Source organism: Elephantulus edwardii, unplaced genomic scaffold (assembly GCF_000299155.1).
Source record: "Elephantulus edwardii isolate Elephantulus edwardi_28Jun2011 unplaced genomic scaffold, EleEdw1.0 scaffold00001, whole genome shotgun sequence".
NCBI lineage: Eukaryota > Metazoa > Chordata > Mammalia > Macroscelidea > Macroscelididae > Elephantulus > Elephantulus edwardii.
This window is the reverse complement of record NW_006399751.1, coordinates 29,280,704-29,300,652: the sequence shown is the minus strand read 5'-3', so window position 1 is coordinate 29,300,652 and position 19,949 is coordinate 29,280,704. Positions and strand designations below refer to the sequence as shown.

The 19,949-nt window shown below is 38.3% G+C and overlaps 1 pseudogene across 1 annotated transcript; it reads right to left on the bottom strand.

Annotated features, from left to right (window-relative positions):
- Positions 1–18,941: 18,941 nt before the first annotated feature.
- LOC102850614 lies at positions 18,942–19,390 on the bottom strand (annotated as a pseudogene). The gene has a single exon (XR_438815.1). The product of XR_438815.1 is annotated as an endothelial differentiation-related factor 1 pseudogene (transcript).
- Between the last annotated feature and the right edge of the window lie 559 nt (positions 19,391–19,949).

The window sequence follows — 19,949 nt, the reverse complement described above, 5'->3', positions numbered from 1 at the left end:
CAAAGACTTTTGACTGTGTGGATCACAACAAGCTGTGGCTGACTCTGAGAAGAATGGGAATCTCAGAATATTTGATTGTGCTAATGAGAAACCTATACTTGGACCAGGAGGCAGTCATCAGAACAGAGCAAGGAGACACTACATGGTTCAAACTCTAGAAGGGGGTCTGTCAGGGTTGTACTCTATCTCCATACCTTTTCAGTCTGTATGCAGAACAGATCATCTGAGACCCTGGGCTGTACAAAGAGGAATGTGGCATCAGGATTGGTTGAAAAGTCATCAACAACCTGCATTATGCAGATGATACAACCCTGCTTGCTGAAACTGAGGAGGACCTGAAGCGCTTGCTGCAGAAGGTCAAGGATTATAGCCTCCTATATGGATTGAAGATCAACATAAAGAAGACAAAGATTCTCACCACTGGGCCAATTGGCAGCATCAGTATGGATGGTGAAGAGATTGAGATAGTTAACAGTTTTTGTTGACTTGGTTCCACAGTCAACACTCTTGGTAATGGCAGCCAGGAAATCAAGAGACGAAGTGCATTGGGAAAGTCAGCTGTGAGGGACCTCTCAAGAGTCCTGAAGAGTAATGACATCAGGCTGGAGACTAAGGTGTGCCTGATCCAGGCTATAATCTTCACAATTATATGCTATGCATCAGAGAGTTGTACAGTGAATAGGGTTGGTAGAAAGAAAATTGATGCCTTTGAGCTGTGGTGCTGGAGAAGAGTGTTGAATATACCATGGCCTGCTAGGAGAACAAACAGGTTTGTCCTGGAGAAGGTAAAGGCAGAATGCTCCTTGGAGTCAAGGATTCTGAAGCTTCATCTGACATACTTTGGTCATGTTCCAAGGAGGGACTGGTCCTTCGAGAGGAAGATAATGTTTGGAAGAGTGGAGGCGGGGGCGAAGGAGAGGAAGACCTTCGATTACGTGGATCGATTCTGTGACTGGAGCAGTGGGAATAAGTGTGTTTGAGAGGCTAGGTTGGCACAGGTTAGAACAACATTTAGAGCTCTTGTACATAGGGTCCCTATGAGTTGAAAATGATTTGATGGCACATAACAACAGCAATGGTCTTATATGGTATTTGTCTTTATGGGACTGAGTTAGTTCACTTAACATGATGCTCTTCATTCTCTCCACAGTTAGGTAGTGATTTTCAAAATAATGACACCTCTATAATGTATAGTATTCCATCATGTGAATGTACCAAAATTTCTTGATCTATTCCACTGGTGGTTGGACTTTTCTTCTGTTTCCATGTTCTTGTGATGGTGAATAATGCTGCTGTGAACACTGGTGTACAAATCTCTGTTAGTACCTCAGTTCTCAATTTCTCAGGGTATATTCCCAGTAATGCAATAGCTGGGTCATATGGAATTTCTGTGTTCTGCTTTTTGAAGAAACAACAAACTGCCTTCCAGCGTGATTGTACCTTTTTACAATCCCACAAACAGAGCATAAGAGTTCCTTGAGTGAAGTTTCTGGGGAACAGAAAGTAGGTTGTCTCTAAAGTAACTACAGAAAATATGCTGCTAATTGGGGCTCTCTTTAAAACAATTTCATGTGTAGATATTTATGTTTGCTGTTAGTCTGAGATTTTTGTGCTTATGGGCCTCAATTTGTTAAGAAGAAAATATCCCGGGTTCAACACATAGTCCATTTTTCAATCATTTATATAATAACAATACACAATAAAAAAAGGATCCTTCCAGGTGTACTTGATAGAGAATTCAGGTGCTAACCAGATAGTCTGTGATTCAGACCCACTAGCCTAGTCAATTTACCTTTGGCTTGGACATATAGTTTGGATATCTTACCCAAAGTAAGATTCCATTAGCCCATTAGCAAATCATTTCTTTAGACACAATCTATAACAATAACATCTTATCATGTCCATGAAATAAAAAAAAAATCTTACTAATCCATACCAAACCCCACAATTTCTTCATTTATCCATTTTTTGCTTCTATGTATTCTATAATTCAACATAGACTTACATGGCCCTTGTGAGTTCCAGCTTTCTTTTTTCAGTTCTATTCAAAAATTATACTTGATACAATTGCATAAATACACTTGTTGTTGTTGTTGTTGTTGTTATGTGCCGTCGAGTCGTTTCCGACTCATAGCGACCCTATGCACAACAGCCCTAAACCCTGCTCTATCCCGTGCCAACCGCACCTCCTCTGACACACCCATCCCGATTACCCCAGTCACTGAATCGATCCATCTCATAGAGGGTCTTCCCCTCCTGCACTGTCCCTCCACCCTCCCAAGCATGATGTCCCTCTCCAAGGACCCGTTCCTCCTGGCAACATGTCCAAAGTATGTCAGAAGAAGCCCCAGAATCCTTGCCTCCAAGGAGTAGTTTGGTTTAATTCTCTCCAAGTAAATACACTTGCTAGGGCAAAATCTACACTTGGGCCAACAAGTAATTGTCAGAACAAAGCAAGGGAACACCACATGGTTCAGAATCGGGAAGTGTGTACACCAGGGATGTGTTCTATCTCCATACCTTTTCAATCTATATGCAGAACAGGTCATCCAGGAGGCTGGGTTCTACGAGGAAGAATGTGGCATCAGGAATGTGGCATCATGATGGAGGAAGACTCATCAATAACCTCCTTATGCAGATGACACAAACTTACTTGCTGAAACTGAGGGGGACCTGAAGCACTTTCTGCAGAAGTTCAAGGACAACAGCCTTTTATATATGAATTGAAGCTCAAAATCAGAACAAAACTCTCAACACTGGGCCAATTGGCAGCATCATGATAGATGGTGAAGAGATTAATTAATAATTGTTGAAACTTGGTAACACAGACACAGTAATTTGGTAAAATGTTTTACTTTAGTGAATGTTAGCAAGTTTCCATAATAAAGAGAGAAACAATTTGGAGATAATGATAATGAAATACTACTGAAGTGTATTAAGTGACATTAAGCTTACCCACTAGGTATTATGCCATTTTATTACAGTTTTATAATAAAAAAATACCTTTATTAAAGCTAATGAAGGTGTAAGTCATAAATATAATTACTAAAAAATGTAGGGAAATGAAGAAAATTAAGCAACAAAACCCTTCAAACATGTGCTTCAGAGATCTGTGTTCCTGCAGCCATTATCCAGACAGGTCACATGGCTCACTTTGCCACGTGCTCAGTGGAGGGGTGTCTCATTGCTAAAGATTAGAAAGTAAAGATGTCAAGATTTTAACGTTTAAAATTGAGTCAGTCATTAATGTATTGAGTAACAGACCAAAGAAACTAGATATTTTCTGTTTTAAAAACCCAAATCAAACCAAAAACCAAAAACTCTAGGACATATTTATTTCCTTTTAAATTCTTCTTTCCTACATTCTGACTGGGAGTGAGCAAAATATAATTTAGAAAAAAAATCTGTTAGAGCTAATTTCATTTTCACCTACCTGATTATCAAAGTTTGAATCTCTACAAGAAAATAAACCCCCTTCTATCATTTTTAGATGGCAGTTGAAGAATGTTAACATGAATATGTGCATCATATGACTCCAAAACCAAGGCCAAACCCATTACGGAAGCAGATCACTAGACTGTCAGTTTATGGGTTCCTAGTTGAACATGTAGTATTTGTACCACTCTGGAAATTCTCCACATGAAAAATATGGAGAAAAATTTATTCTGGAGAAGCACATCATTGTCCTTAGACATAAGAAGGACTTGGTTCTAGGAAGTAGTTGAAAAAATCATTTGGTTTCCATCAACTCCCAAAAGCATTATCGATTTCTGGGTAACAGGGACAGAGACTTGGTTCCCTTTTTTATAAGATGACGTTAGGTTACACACTGCTGAAGACTTATATTATCCAGTTTCCTATATACAAAACCACCACACAGTCTTTTCTGTTTTTGGAATTGGTTGATACCATAACTGATTTACACAAAACAAAAAACTAAACAATGCCATTGAGTCAACTCTGATTCATAAGACAGGATCCAAATGTCCTATATTATATTGAAGGGTGTTTGATGCCTTTGAATTGTAGTTGTGGCAAAAAATGTTGAATATACCATGGACTTCCAAAAGTACACACAAATATACTTTAAAAGTGCAGCCAAAATGTTCCTTAGATGCAAGAGTCATTTTCTGATATGCTTTAGGCATGTTGTCAGTAGGGGATCTGATAAAGTACTGATGGTTGGGTAAAGGAAAGAGATGAGGACTCTCAGTGAGATGGGTGGACAGTGAACGCAACAATGAATTGAAGCCCAGCAGAGATTGTGAGAATGGTGAAGGATCAGTCTGTGTTTAATTCTATTGTCACTGTTTTTTAAACTCGACCCCACAACACGTAATAACAGAACACAATCTTTACGGAAGTAGACATCTATCTCCTGTGGAGCAGCTCGTGGATTCTAACCTCTGACTTTTTTGGTCAGCATCCCAGTGATTAACCACTGTGCCACCAGCATTCCTTCCCTAGAAAGTTAAGGCTTATAAAATAGACTCAATCCTTCCAAGATACTCTACTGCTTTCATGCTTTCACTAGTCAGTGCACTATTTCTCTCTCCACCCACATTTCTTTTTCTTGAATGTAAAGTCTGGAACCTGAGGAATGGAATAAAAATGGAAAATTTTAAGTAGACTGTGACTAATTTATACATTTCAAACGGATTCATTAATCACTGCATTGAACTAAATTTAACCGAAAGCAGTTAAGTTATCTGTCATTAGACAGTCTGGGGACTTGGAGTTAGAAATTAGAAGTTCTAAAAATAAAGAATAGCCCAATTTCTAAATGACCTAGTGATTGAGGAACTTATAACTCTTCAGGCAACTCCAGGAAAAATATTTGTTTTAGGGGGAAAGAAATAGAGAAAATATCTTTAAATTGGTGATAGAAATTGAAGGAACAGAAATTTTGTATATAATTCATATGATAATTAATTATGCTTGTGAGCTGATGGAAAAGATCCAATTGAGAGAGAGTGTTTGAATAATAAGGAGGAACAAGGAATATTTGTAAAGTAAAATTGCTGAGAAAATATAACAAGAAATTACAGGCAACAGACATGAAGCTGTTGTCTTTACAGAAAAAGGTTTTTCTGGCATAGCTAAGGAAAAAGGGCAGGATGAGCAACAAACAATGCTTTCTGTGAAATAGAACATTATGTGATTTGGACACTTTTGAACACTCTACTACACAAAGGCAGTACTAGAATTACAAATAGTTCTCTTCTTAAGTCTATCTTTAAGCCAAATTTGTTAGTAAGCTAGAACAGATAGATATGATACAAATCTAATATTGAGAAAAGTGCTTTTCTTAATATATAGAATAAAATGTACTTCTATGTATGAGACAATCAAGGAAAAACTTTCAGATACACTGAAACACTTTTATTATAAAAATACTATAGTAAAAACAACAACAATAATATTTTTATGGACATGAAAAGACAGGGTCATGGTAGGCATAGACCAATGTTGCAGTGGTTGATTCCTGTCAAGTTGAACATGACTCACAACTACCCTATGAACAAAAGGCCTGACGCCTTCCTATAACTATCATCATTTATCAAAGTTCATAAAGCTTCCAGAGGCATGTTGTTTAGGAAGTGGAATGCCACTCCTGCTTCCAAATAGTCCAATGGTGATTAATTTTATAAAACATAATGAATGGGAATGATTGTATGAAACACAAAATGAATAAAGAATCGTATGAAACAATATTTATGTTCTTTGTAAGCAAACAAATAGAAAATAAGGTTTTTTAAAAAGTGACACTCATTATTTGTTATTATGAACCATTATGTGTGCCTCAAAGTTTTAATATAAATTTAAGAATTATATGCTCAGTGACACGGACAGTCTGATATGCTGAGGACCTGGGACTTGACAGCTTAACGTCTGTGAACGGACTGGCAGCCTCAAACTCCCAGCAGTGCCCAAGTCCAGCACCCCCACCCCTGCCACCACCACAGCCCCGCACTCCCCGCACATCCTGGTGGCCGTGTCACAGACCTGCACCCCCCAGTGATGCCCTAGGGCCACTAGAGAGTCCTTCATGCAGCAGAGACAGACCAACAGCTGTGGACAGTATGATTTTGAATCAGTACTTTTGTTGGAGCAATTAGTTTTGGAGCTACAGGAACACAAAGCCTCGCTGTGGATCCAGCCATTGCCTAAAGCCACCAATCGAACTGCTGTTGGACTGATCTGGCAGGAGAAAGGCCAGTAGAATCCTGACTGGGTTTTCTTAGGCACCACCATTTGTCTGGGACAGAGTACCCAAGGGTGAGCCCACTGGTGGAAATTTCGCTGACCTCTCTTGGGCTACGCCAGCTGCCCAGGAATGAGTGGGCCAGTGGTAATTTTTCTGAACTTTTATGGACACTGCAGACCAGCCAAAGGCAAGTGGGTTGGTGGGTATCTGACTTTGACTTCTTGGGTCCCATTGGACACAGAAACCTGCTTAGGCAGGGGCCACTGAGTGAAAACCACTGGGTGGGAGACAGATGGCTGATATTTGAATAGGGACCCCAATCATAAGCATACCCAGACACTTGAGGTCTGAATGAGGACCCCAAGTGGTTGATCTTCCCTTGTGATTGACCCACCCCCATGCATACCCCACCCCATTTGGCTCCACACCTGTGCCTACATCTGGGCAATCAATTTGCCTGTGTTCAGGAGCACCTTGACCTGTCTTACCTAACCTACAAGAGACTGCTCTCACAGGCTCTGAACTGACATTTCCCTGGAGTTAGAAGTTCAGAGAAAAACACAGGTGGGATAGCTGCCCAACTGATCTCTAGAGCATTGCCTTCAGATCAAGAACATAGTAATTTCTTGAAGAAAGCAAGCTATTCTGCACACTACACAATCGCAAAACAAGATGTCACCACCAAAGGGTGACATAGTATCAATGGATTTCCTGAAGCCAAAAAGTCTGATAGAACTTTCTGACACAGAATTTAAAAGAACAATGATTGAACATTTTCAATGGATGAAAGACAAACTTGAAGAATTACAGGATACTACAAACAAAACCCAGGAGGAGCTAAAACAAAACAAAACAAAACAAACAAACAAAAAAAAAAACAAACCACAAAACCAATCCAGTACGATGTGGAGAAAACAAACAAGACATTAGCGGCACTGGAAAAACAAGAAACCATGATCCAAAATATGAGGTCCAATGACTGGATACTATAGGAAATAAAAAGTAAAATTAAAAAGTTTCTTGAAACAAATTACAATGAAAACACCACTTACCAAACCTCTGGGAAACAGCCAAAGCAGTAATCAAAGGTCAGTTTATGGCAATAAGGCAAAAGGCAGAAAAAATTGACCATTGATTCTTTAACTCTACATCTCCAACAAATTGTAAAAGAACACGAAGAAAAGCCAACACCCTCTAAAAAACCTGAAATTATAAAAATTAGAGCAGAAATAAATGAAATAGAAAACCGAAAAACAATTGAAACTATCAACAAAACTAGGAGTTGGTTCTTGGAAAAGGTCAATAAAATCGACAAACCATTAGCGAAACTCACAAAAGAAAAGAAGGAGAAGACACAAATAATTTGAATAAGAGATGAATCAGACAACATAACAACAGAACCAACTAAAATAAAAAGGCTAACATTAGAGTTTTATGAAAAACTTAAACAAATATGAAAACCTAGAGGAAATGGACAAATATTTAGAAATGCACAGTCTACCTAAACTGAACACACACTGGAATTTAACATCTGAACAGACCCATTACAAATGAAAAATTGAAAAGGTAATACAACAACTTCCAACAAAAAAAAGTCCTGGACCAGATGGTTTTACAAGTGAATTTTATCAAGCATTCAGAGAAGAACTGTCACCAATTCTACATAAACTATTTCAGGAAATAGAGAAAGATGGAATTTCCCAGATTCATTCTATGAAGCAAACGTATCCTTGATACCAAATCCAGGAAAGGACACCACCAAAAAAGAATATCTCTTATGAACATAGGTGCAAAAATCCTGAATAAAATATTGGCCAATAGAATTCAACGATGCACCAAAGAAATATTTCACCATGACCAAGTGGGATTCATAACAGGGGTGCAAGGATATTTCAACATAAGGAAAACAATTAATGTAATTCATCACATTAACAAAGAAAAAGAACCACATGATCCTATCAATTGAAGCAGAAAAAAGCCTTTGACAAAATCCAACACCCTTTCCTGACTAAAACACTCAACAAAATAGGATTAGAGGGGAATTTTTTCAACATAGTAAAAAGTATTTATGCAAACCTGAGATCCAATATTGTTTTCAATGGAGAGAGGTTAAAGGCATTCCCTTTAAGGACAGGAACTAGGCAAGGATGCTCCTATCACCTCTCTTATTCAATATTGTATTGGAAGTCTTAGCAAAAGCAATAAGACAAGAGAAGGAAATAAGAGGTATCCAAGTTGGAAAGAGGAGGTAAAATTATCTCTCTATGCAGATGATATAATAGTATACTTAGAAAACGCTAAAGACTCGGCAAGAAAACTATTAGACATAGTTGACCAGTTCAGCAAACTAGCAGGATACAAGATCAACACACAAAAATCAGTTTGATTTCTCTACAGTGATAGAGAATACAGAGCCAGAGCTAAGAAAAACAATACCCTTCACACTAGTGAATCACAAGATTAAATACTTGGGAGTAAATCTAACCAGAAGCACGAAGGAACTATTCAAAGAAAATTTCAAAGCATTACTACAAGAAACAAAAAGAAACCTGGAGAAGTGGAAGAATATCCCTTAAGTGGAAGAATATCCCTTGCTCATGGATAGGAAGACTCAATATTGTGAAAATGGCAATACTACCAAAAGCAATTTACACATTTAATGCAATCCCCGTACAAATACCAATCCCATTCTTCAACGAGATGGAAAAGGCAATCTCCAGTTTCATTTGGAATGGAAAGAAGCCCCGAATAAGCAAAGCACTCCTTAAAAATAGAAAAAAAGGTAGGAGGCATTTCACCCCGTGATTTCAGATCCTATTACACTGCCATGGTGGTAAAGACAGCATGGTACTGGTACAATGACAGACACATAGATCAATAGAATAAAATTGAGAACTTGGAAATCAGCCCATCAACCTTTGGTCAACTGATTTTTAACAAGGAGATGAAATCAGTTAGGTGGGTAAATGATAGGCTTTTTACAAAATGTTGTTGGCAAAATTGGAAAACTATCTTCAGAAAACTCAATCAAGATCCACACCTCACTCCGTACACAAAAAACAATTCTAGGTGCATCATGGACTTAGGACTAAAACCAAGGACTATAAACTTCATTAGACAAAAACTTGGAAGAACTGTAGAAGTCCTAATCCACAACATAAACAGTCCTCCAAACATCCTGAAAAATCTACAACCAAGAGAGGATAAAATAGATTAATGGGACCTTCTAAGAATCAAATCCCTCTGCACATTCAAAACCTTCTCCATCAGGGTAGAAAGGGAAGCCACAGACTAGGAAAAAGTATTTGGTAATGACATGTCAGATGAGGGACTTATATCTAGAATTAATAAACTACTTGAACACCACAACACGATAAAGATAAAAAATCCAATTGAAAAATGGTGACAGGATTATGAACAGACACTTCACCAAAGACGACATTCAGAAGGCCAACAAGCAAATGACGAAATGTTCAAAATCACTAGCTCTAAGAGAGATGCAAATCATAACAACTATGAGATATCATCTCACCCCAGTCAGAATAACAAACTTTAACAGAACAGCAAGCACCAAATGCTGTCAAGGTTGTGGAGAAACTGGAAACTTACTATTGGTGGGAGTTAAAATGGTGCAACCACTGTGGAAGGCAGTATGGAGCTTTCTCATAATGTTGCAAATAGAAATACCATTTGACCCAAAAATTCCACTACTGGGAATATACCCAAAAGAGACCATAACTGCCACCCAAGCAGAGATATGCACAGCCATGTTTATCAGAGCTTTGTTCAGGATAGCAAGGAGTTGGAAACAACATAAGTGCCTATCAACAAACGAATGGATAGAGAAGCTGTGGCATATTCACACAATGGAATACTACACTGCACTGAAACTCAAGGAACAAATGCAATATTATTCAAAATAGGTGATCCTGGAGGACGTTATGCTGAGTGAAAACTCTCAGTCACAAAGGGACAAAGACTCCATAGTGCCACTGTTGTAAAACAGGACTGACATTGGGTTTGTGGGAAGACTGAGAAAGAAGGGATAAATAATGTCTACTGCACTGAAACAGATGAGGGAGAAAACTGTTTAAAAGGGATATGTGATTGGGTATTATTGTCCTGACAGAAGTCCAGAAAGAAGGCTGTATAGTGGAGTGGACCTGTGGGAAGGGATTGTAAAATAATGGGAGAACTTTTACTTTTCAAAGAGAAGAGAGAATTGGGAGGGAGGTGTGGGCAGGGAGAAATGTGCAACAATGAATGAATGGAAATCCAAAGTTGCTGTAAACTTTCATTAAAATTAATTAAAAAAATAAAGTTAACTTGTAGATTTAAAAGAGAAAAAAACTACCCAGAAAGATGAAAATGGAAATTAATTTTATTTGCTACATGATAATACCTATAAAATAGGGAGGTTTTTGCTTCTTGTTTTTTAAGTTCAGTTGTTAAACAAATTTCTCCACTAAATTTTTTATGGTTGAATCATTCTATTTTAAACTGTGAAGAAATAACTAAAGAAAAACAATAATTATTACTTTCCGTCTTCTCCATCCAGGAAGGCTAACTAAATTTGACATATAGTAAAATTTTTTTGCTAGTCAATTTGCTCCTTATAAATCAGATTGCTCCTGGATTTGTTTTGCTTCCTTTATCTGTGTTCATGCTTACTGCTAATATGTTGTTAGAACAGTGATATTCTCAATTCAATACCAACCAGTGACTTAATTGTTCTTGCAAGATCCTTATATAGAAAAGTCACAGAGACTCTCACAACTTCTAGTGTTCTTGATCACTTAAAAAACCTTTTTACAGCAGAATTCCATGAGTTTTGGTCTTCTTGTTGTTGTTAGGTACCAGAGTGTCAACTATGACTCCTATGACTCACAGTAACCCTATAAACAATGGCTCTGAGCCGTGCCCTGTCCTGAGCCAGCATTACCATCTCTAACACATGCCCCATTGCCACAGCCACTGTGGCAATCTACTGTTTTCCTCTCATCCATAGTTTCCCTCTCATGTGCTGACCCTCTACCTTTCCAAACCTGATGTGTCTCTTTGAGGACTAATCCCTTCTGGAAACATGCCCAAGATTTATGAGATGGAGATTCAAAATGCTTGCATCTAAGGAGACACTTGATTTCACCATCTCATACATATGTGTGTGTGTTGTTGTCGCTGTTAATTTCTGTTGGGTCATTTATGACTCATAGTGACCCTATGAGCAAAGGCACCGAAACTTGCGCTTTCTTGAATCAATTGTATTGTTGTTGACACACCTGCACCCATTGCCACAGTCACTGTGTTAATCTATTTCATACAGTCTTGTCTTCTGCTGCACTGACCTTCCACCCTTCCAAACAGTCCTTTATCAAGAACTGGCACCTCCTAGCAATATGCTCAAAGTAGGTAACAAAGAATTTAAAAATCCTTGCCTCCAAGGACCAAACTGGTTTCACTCTCTACGAGACAGATCTGCTTTTTCTCTTGATAGTCCATGATATATTCCATACCCTTCTTTGATGCCACAACTCAATGGCATTGATACTCGTTTTGTCATCCTTATTCATTGTCTGGCTTTCAGATGCATTACAAGTAATTGAGAAGAACCATGGCCTACATCATTGCTCTTTAGCTCTCTGGAGAGGTCCCTGACACCAGGCTTTCACAAAGCAACTTGTCTTTTGATTTCCCGACTGCTGGTCCCTAGTTTTGATTGTGAAACCAAGCAACCTGAAATTGTTAACAACCTCAATCTCATCTCCATCCATCATGACACTGCCAGGTAGCCCAGTGGTGAGAATCTTTGCTTTCTTTATGTTGAGATGCAAATCATGTTGAAGATTGCAATCCTTGACCTTCTGCAACAAACACTTCAAGTCCTCCTCATTTTCAGTGAGCAAAGTTATGTCATCTACATAATACAGGTTGTTAATGAGTCTTGCTTCAATCCTGGTGCCACATTCTTCTTCATGGAATTCAGTTGTCCGAACTATCTGTTCTACATATAGATTTAAAAGGTATGGAGAAAGGAAACATCCCTGAGATACGAATTTCTTGATTTTGAACCATGCATTGTTTCCTTGATCTGTTTGGATGATAAATTACTGGTCTAAGTATAGGTTTCGTATGAGCACAATCAAGTGTTCTGGGATTCTCATTCTTCTCAATGCTAGCCACAATTTGTTATGATCCATACAGTAAAAACCCTTTGAATAACTGATAAACCACAAATAGACATCTTTCCTCCCTTTTGATTTCAGTCAATATCCATCTAACCTAAGCAATGATATCCCTATTTCCACAGCCTCTTCTAAACACAGCTTATATTTCTGGCAGTTCTCGGTTGGTATACTGTTCTAGTAATTTTTGGGTAGTCTTCTGCATGATTTTGTGTTTATGTGATCTTAGTGATATTGTATGATAATTTCCACATTCTCTTGGATTGTGTGTTTGGGGAATGGGAATAAATAGAAATCACTTCCAATCAGTTTGCCACATTTCTTGGGACAACCTGGTAAGTACATTATAGAGGCTAGCAATTTCTAAATCCTGTAGTTGATTGTTAGGTTAGGGGCTTCTTCTGATGTAGATGGAGGGCTTATGGACCCAGGAATACCTGATCCGGTGGCAGGTTGTTGGTTCTGACAGTGACAAAAAGCCAGACTGGAAAAGCTCTGTTCATCTGTCAACAACTGGAGGACAAACGGATATAGATTAAGAAAAAAAAAAGTCGAGTTAATAAAAAATTCATACATAGTTGATCCAGGTGGCAATTACAAGGAAGTTTCTGATACCAGATTTCATCATCATGTAGATGGCTACTTTAATCAGATCTCATCAAGGAATTGACTACTTTATAATTACTAGAGAATCACAAACAGGTTGACACAACCTTAATGATCACATATGAATTTTGTATTCCCAAGTATGTTTTTTATTTGTTCATTTTGTGCTGTTCATAGTGAAAATTCTATTGAACACCAGCATTATTTTAATTTGAAGATGTCACATGTTGATACTTACACTAATACTAGTTTGATATTAAGATTAATCTAACCATAATTGCATTTCTGTCTCATTTGCTTTTAGAAGTTAGAGACAGTATTAAAAACTCTGTTTTTAAATGGTTTACTTTGTTATTAATTTTGGCAAGATATGTAAAAAATAAAGAGTCTAATGGTCAAAAAATGCAGGAATTTTGTAAAGTATAACCTCACTTTTGATTTTTGAGGTAGTATGCAGCAGAAAGTTGGACTGTCAGCAAGGAAAACTGAGGACAAAAAGTGAGACTTCCTCTGGCATATATTAGGCAGGTTTTCAAAAGGGCTGTTTCTTAGAGAAAAATATCATGCTTAGAAAAGTGGAAAATAAAAAGTAATAGGAATACCCTCAGCAAAATGTATTATCACAGAGACTGTGGGAATGGGCTTACGCACAACAATACTTGTGAAGATATGGCAGGATCTGGAAAATTTGTTCTGTTGTGTAAAGAGTTGTTATGAGTTGGAGACTACTGAGTGGCACCTAACAACAATAATATAAAATATTTTTATTATGAAATACAGGTACACTTAGAATAATTTGTGGCTATTATTATTGAGGCTATGGTGAAATTACTTCCCATAAGGCAATAGACATAATTTAAGTGACAAGGTCCACTTAGCGTAGTGGTGTAAAATTGTGAAATAGAATTATATTTCATATTTGAATTTGTTGTCTACTGAAAATAAGATATTGTATTTTTGTTTGGAAGACTACATGCAACTCTGAATTTTCCATTAAAATTTTTCTCTTTATAATCACTTGTTATGGAAATTAAAAATTACATTAGAACATAATCCAATAAATGGTGAATTAGTGATGATGCATCTTAAGAAGATACTGACAGATATTTGTTTTTTTATGTCCAAAAATCCTGTCAACACCCACAGTTTTGGCCTATACATGGTCTCTGGGCTGTAGTCAGAGCCATCTGTCTGAGTGGCAAACTGCCTATTCATAAATTGGTTGGACCATTCATCAGGATACAAATGCCAAGGAATAATAACTACAAAAGAGCAAATTATATATTTCTCCAACTGCTGTTGCATCTGTAGGAAATTCACATTAACAGCTATACTGTGATAGAGGATGATGCCATCTAATCTACCCAAAGTAGAGTCCTAGAGAAATGTATGATGGCAACATTTTATGTTACCAAAACTATGAAAACAATTTATATATAAACTGGGACTTAAACGTAACAAGTAGGAATACTTTCCAAAACATACATTCAGAAAAAAATTAAGCATGTAATCATATGTGTACACACACTCACAACTCCTATGGTGACCCTCCATTGTGTCTCTGTAGATCTTTACAGGGGGAATCATCTATCTTCTTCCCAATCAGTGGCTGGTAGGAGCCATGTAGATCAATGCATAATGCACAATACTATCAGAGCTCTACATAAATATTGTTGTGATATTGCTAGATGCTAGAAAGTTAATGATTATTCATAACAATATATCAAAACATAGCTCTATCCTGTTTGAGCAACATAATCTCTGCATTGCCCAAGCTCATTGTTTTAGTTACAGTGCAAATTAATCTATTTGGGTATCTTCTTCTCTTTCACTGACGCTCTACCTTTCTTGGAATGTCTTTTGTTCAACTACTGGCTCATCCTTAAAACAGCACGAAAGTGTATGTGAGATGACCTTTCACCAATATTGCCTCTAATGAGTACCCTGATTCCACTTCCTTTCACCATTGCTTCAAGCATATTCAATACTCTTCATCAACATCACAATTCAAAGGCATTCTTTCTTTTTGATTTTTTCTTATTCATTGTTAAGCTTTCACATACATAAGAAATTATTGAAAATACCATGGCTTGGATCAAACACATTCTATATTTAAACGAGATCCTTATAAAAAGAAGGCATAAAATACACAAAAGAGAACACTCTAGCTATGGAACAATATGGAGTATTTGAAATGCAGATGACTGTATCATAGAGGGGAAAAAGAGAGAAAATAGAAGAGAAATATTTAGATGCAATGAGCAAAAGACATAAACCCATAAGTTCCAGCAGAGTTTAAGCAATATAAATGACACACACACACACACAAACAATACAATTACACATTTCCTGTTCAAATATATAAAATAAAAAAATGTAGAAAATGTCTTGAAAGTCCAAGTCCATTGTCATTTAATTGATTTTGACTAACTATGATCTCATATGTTACAAGGAAAAAAATGTCATATGCCTTATTAGATATTCTTTTGAGTAATAGATTTTGAGCTACTACTCTGGAATGGCCAAGGGTGAATTCATCTTGTCAGTCTTCCAATTAGTGGTTAAGAATGTATCACTTTCTCAACTAATAGACCTCAAATATATCTATAAACTATATTTATAGAGGCAGAATTTCAGGGTCAAATATATATATAGGGAGCTCTGGTGGCCTAATGGTAAGATATTGAACTGTAATCCCAAAGGCACTTTGTTCAAATCTACCAGTTCCTCTCCAGGAGCTATATAGACAATCTCCTCCCATGAGATTTACAGTCTGTGAAAAACCATTGGAGGGTTATCTATGTGTCAGTTCCAATGTGACAGTACACAATAACAACAATAACAAAATGCTGTTAAGCAATGATTGAATTGTTCATGTCCCCAATCATGCCAGTCAGGAGATTAAGGTGCCCATGATCCAGGCTAGAGTCTTCTCAGTTACTTACTACGCATCAAAGAATTGGATTAAAGATGACAGAACAATAATTGACACCTTCGAGCTGTGGTACTAGAAAAGAGTATTGAGTATACCATGGGCTACCAAGAGAACAAACAAATCTATCCTGGAAAAGGTAAAACCACATTGCTCCCTGAAAGCAAGGATTTTGAAGTTCTGTCTTACACACTTGGAGGAGAAGATCATGCTTAGGAGGGTTATGTGACATCACAGGAAAAGAATACCCTGGATGAGACAGATTGACACAGTAACTGAGGTAATATGAGTAGGTGTGTCAGAGACAGACTGGCTGGGCATAGTACAGGTTTCTGAGCTATTGTACATATGAGTCACCGGTGACTTGATGGCACTTATCAAAAGCACAACCATGATTTAATGTGTTCTTTTTTCTTAATTTGCACTGCATATCTTTGCATTCATTTTAAGTATTTACAGACACAAAGACAACTAGAATATTTTCATCCAATAAAATCCACAAATAATGATAAATTATTTTATGAACGTATAAGCATGTTATTAAAATGTAAGAGTTTTAATAATGTCATATCCATTACGGAGAGTCATTGATTTCTCCTTTAAAGAGCTGTAGTATATAGTGTCTTAATTGTTTGAAACATATATCAGAGTGAGTATCAATTGTAAAATAACTGCAAAATAAAATTAAATGAGGAGCAATCAAGATTACAGACTAGTCAGATGCATCATGCTCTAAACAAATATATAATAAAGACCTATGTAACAAAATCAAACAGATATTGATGAACCCTCAGCATCAAATGATAAGTTAAAAAAATTACCACCAATTAGAAGGAAAAACTGAATGTGAGCTGTGAAAAGGGGAGAAACGGAAGAGAAATGTCCTGCTAGCAAACAAGCACAGAGTGGACATTGTGAGACAATGACAGCAGCAATTCTATCTGAAGATCACAGAAAGGCAACATGGCAGAGTTCCCAGTAGAAGATGGAAAAATTGCACAGATAGATCTAGTGTGAAGCATAGTGAGAAGAACATGAACTGGAGCTAATGAGGGAGAGTCCAGGAAAGATAAGAACTTGAAGATCTCAGACTCCATAGAATAGAGAGGTCAGGAAACCTTTCAATGGTGGGTGGGCCCTAATGATTAGAGTGGTTGGGATATATAGAATAATAAGGTTTATGGAACATTAACAGGAGGTCCTCAAAATGAATGGACTCTGGGTAGCACCTCCTTATATTTGTTTGGAGTCAGGTGTAAATTATTGGATATACGTACTGGGAAGCACTCAGACATCTTTGCAAATCACTGTACGTATCTGCTTCCCTGTTTTTACTCATTTGATGATTTCCCCCTATCCTTACTGTCCTGGTCTCTAGATGCCTTAGTATTAATCTCTCTATTCCCTCTCCTTCCATGTTCATATTTATTGAACTATTATTGGTGTAGGTGCTGTTGATTTGAATAGGACTCATGGTGACCCTCTGAACAACAGATCTGAATTCTGTCCTATCCTGTGTAATCTTCATCATTTCTGACCCACTTGAACCCATTGCTACAGTCACTGTGTCAATCTATCATATTAAGGGGGTCTTCCTTTCTTTTACTGATCCTTTACCTTTCCACATGATGTCCTTCTCCAAGGAACAATCTCTCCTAATAACATGCTCAAAGTATGTGATACAAAAGTTTGTCATATTCATCTTCAAGGAACACTCTGGTTGCACTTTCTCCAAGACATATCCACCAAATATTAAAGAGGGATTTTGAAGAGGTCATGTTTGAAATTGACAACTATTTCGTCTCATGTTCAAGAAATTATTGCCACTATAAACACTTCATCTGTCCTCTAACAATAACTAAACATCCTCAATAAAACTAACAGTTCAACTTTATTCCCCCAAATTTGAACTTTAAAGTGTGACGCAGAAAAACAAGGCATTGTACTATAAATATTATTTAAAGTCATAGTATCATAAATATCTACTGGTTTCCTTTACTCTTTTTTTCTAGTTATTTTTTAAGCAAATGTATGTGAAGGTACTTGTTTATAGTGGCAATAATTTCTTGAACAAATTATTCATAAATATTCATATTTAGTCATTATGTTGTTGTTGTTATGTGCCGTCAAGTTGCTTGCGACTCATAGCGACCCTATGTACAACAGACCTAAACTCTGCTCTGTGCTGTGCCAATCGCACTGTCTCTGACACTCCCATCCCAATTATCCCAGTCACTGAATCAATCCACCTCATAGAAGGTCTTCCCCTCCTGTGCCGTCCCTCCACCCTCCCAAGCATGATGTCCTTCTCCAAGGATAGGCCCCTCCTCACAACATGTCCAAAGTAAGTTAGACGGAGCCTCAGAATCCTTGCCTCCAAGGAGCCACCCGGTTTAACCCTATCCAGGACACCTTTTAATTTCCTGCACCTTTTAATTTCCTGGCTACTGATGCCAAGAGTGTTGACTGTGGAGCCAAGCAGACTAAAGCTGTGTACAATCTCAATCTCTTCACCATCCATCCTGATGCTGCCAATTGGTCCAGTGGTGAGAATCTTTGTCTTCTTGACATTGATCCTCAATCCGTATTGGAAGCTGCAGTCCTTGACACTCTGCAGCAGGTGCTTCAGGTCCTCTTCAGTTTTAGCAAGCAGGGTTGTGTCATCTGCATAACACAGATTGTTGATAAATCGCCCACCAATTTTTTTTTTTTTTTTTTTTTAGGAAGGACAACAGCTTTTATTAGCTCCTGGGGAAGCGCATGAGGAGGAGCTGCGCAGGCCCTCCTACCAGCCCCCCTCTGCTCCCTAAGGGGATTGCCTCAGCCCCCAGCCCACCGAGCTAACACTGCGACCGCTCAGGGGTGAAGAACAGGCAGGAGAGCCAGAAACTTTGCACAATTAGTTTGTTTGACAGCAGGTACAAGATGAGGGTCCCCAGCAAGGCTGGTGCCAGTCCTGGGGTTGGGAAGCCACCGGATGAGATCAGCCGGGACTGACTTCGAGGCTTTGTGTTCATTTCGCCCTTGGCCCCTTCTCAATGGGCTTCCCCACGTCCTTACCCCGGAGTTTGAGACCAATGGCTCTCTCGATTTTGCCCAGCACCTGGTTGTTAGGGATGGTCCGCCCACTCTCGTAGTCAGCAATCACTTGCGGTTTCTCATTGATTTTCGTGGCCAGGTCCTTCTGTGTAAGCCCCTTGCTCTGCCGGCCCTGCTGGATCACCTTGCCAACTTCCAGGGTCACCCTGTCGTGGTGCAGCTTTCTCTGTCTCCCGGTCCAAGCTTGGCAGTGTTCTTGGTGACAGAGTGCTGCTTGTTCTGGCCAGCTGCCCATTTCTTGGATGTCTCCACGTCTTCGCCTCTTCTCTGAGCAGCCAAGATGGCCTGCTTGGACTTGGCCTGGGCCGCCGTGGGGCCCTTCTTGCGCAGCACCGTCACCGTGTCCCAGTCGCTCTCGGCCATGGCGGGTCTGGCGCGGTCAGTCGCCCACTCAGTCCGGCGGCTCCGAGGCAGCTGCTGAGACCCGGCGCGGCGTCGCGACGTCTCGCCCACCAAACTTGACCCCACATTTCTCCTCATAGAGCCCAGCCTCCCAGATGATCTGTTCTGCATATAGGTTAAAAAGGTATGGAGATAGGATGCATCCTGGGCGTACGCCCTTCCCAATTTTGAACCATGCAGTGTTCCCTTGCTCTGTTCTCACGACTGCCTTCTGGTCCAAGTATAGGTTTCGCATTAGCACGATTAAGTGTTCTGGTATTCCCATTCTTCTCAGAGTTAATTTTAGTCATTAAGTGGGTGAAAATGGACATAAATAACATTAAACAATATTTTATAAAGTTGAAATTTATTGCACTGCATAATATTCTCCTATAAAACAAAGAAAAGCTTCAAATAAAACTGTGATTGAAGAATATTTAAGTACTCAATATTTTTAGTATAATACTACCTTTTAGGATTTTAAAGACCATTTTTTGAAACTTAGAGAATCAAATGGAAGTTGATGACCTACCTAGACAAA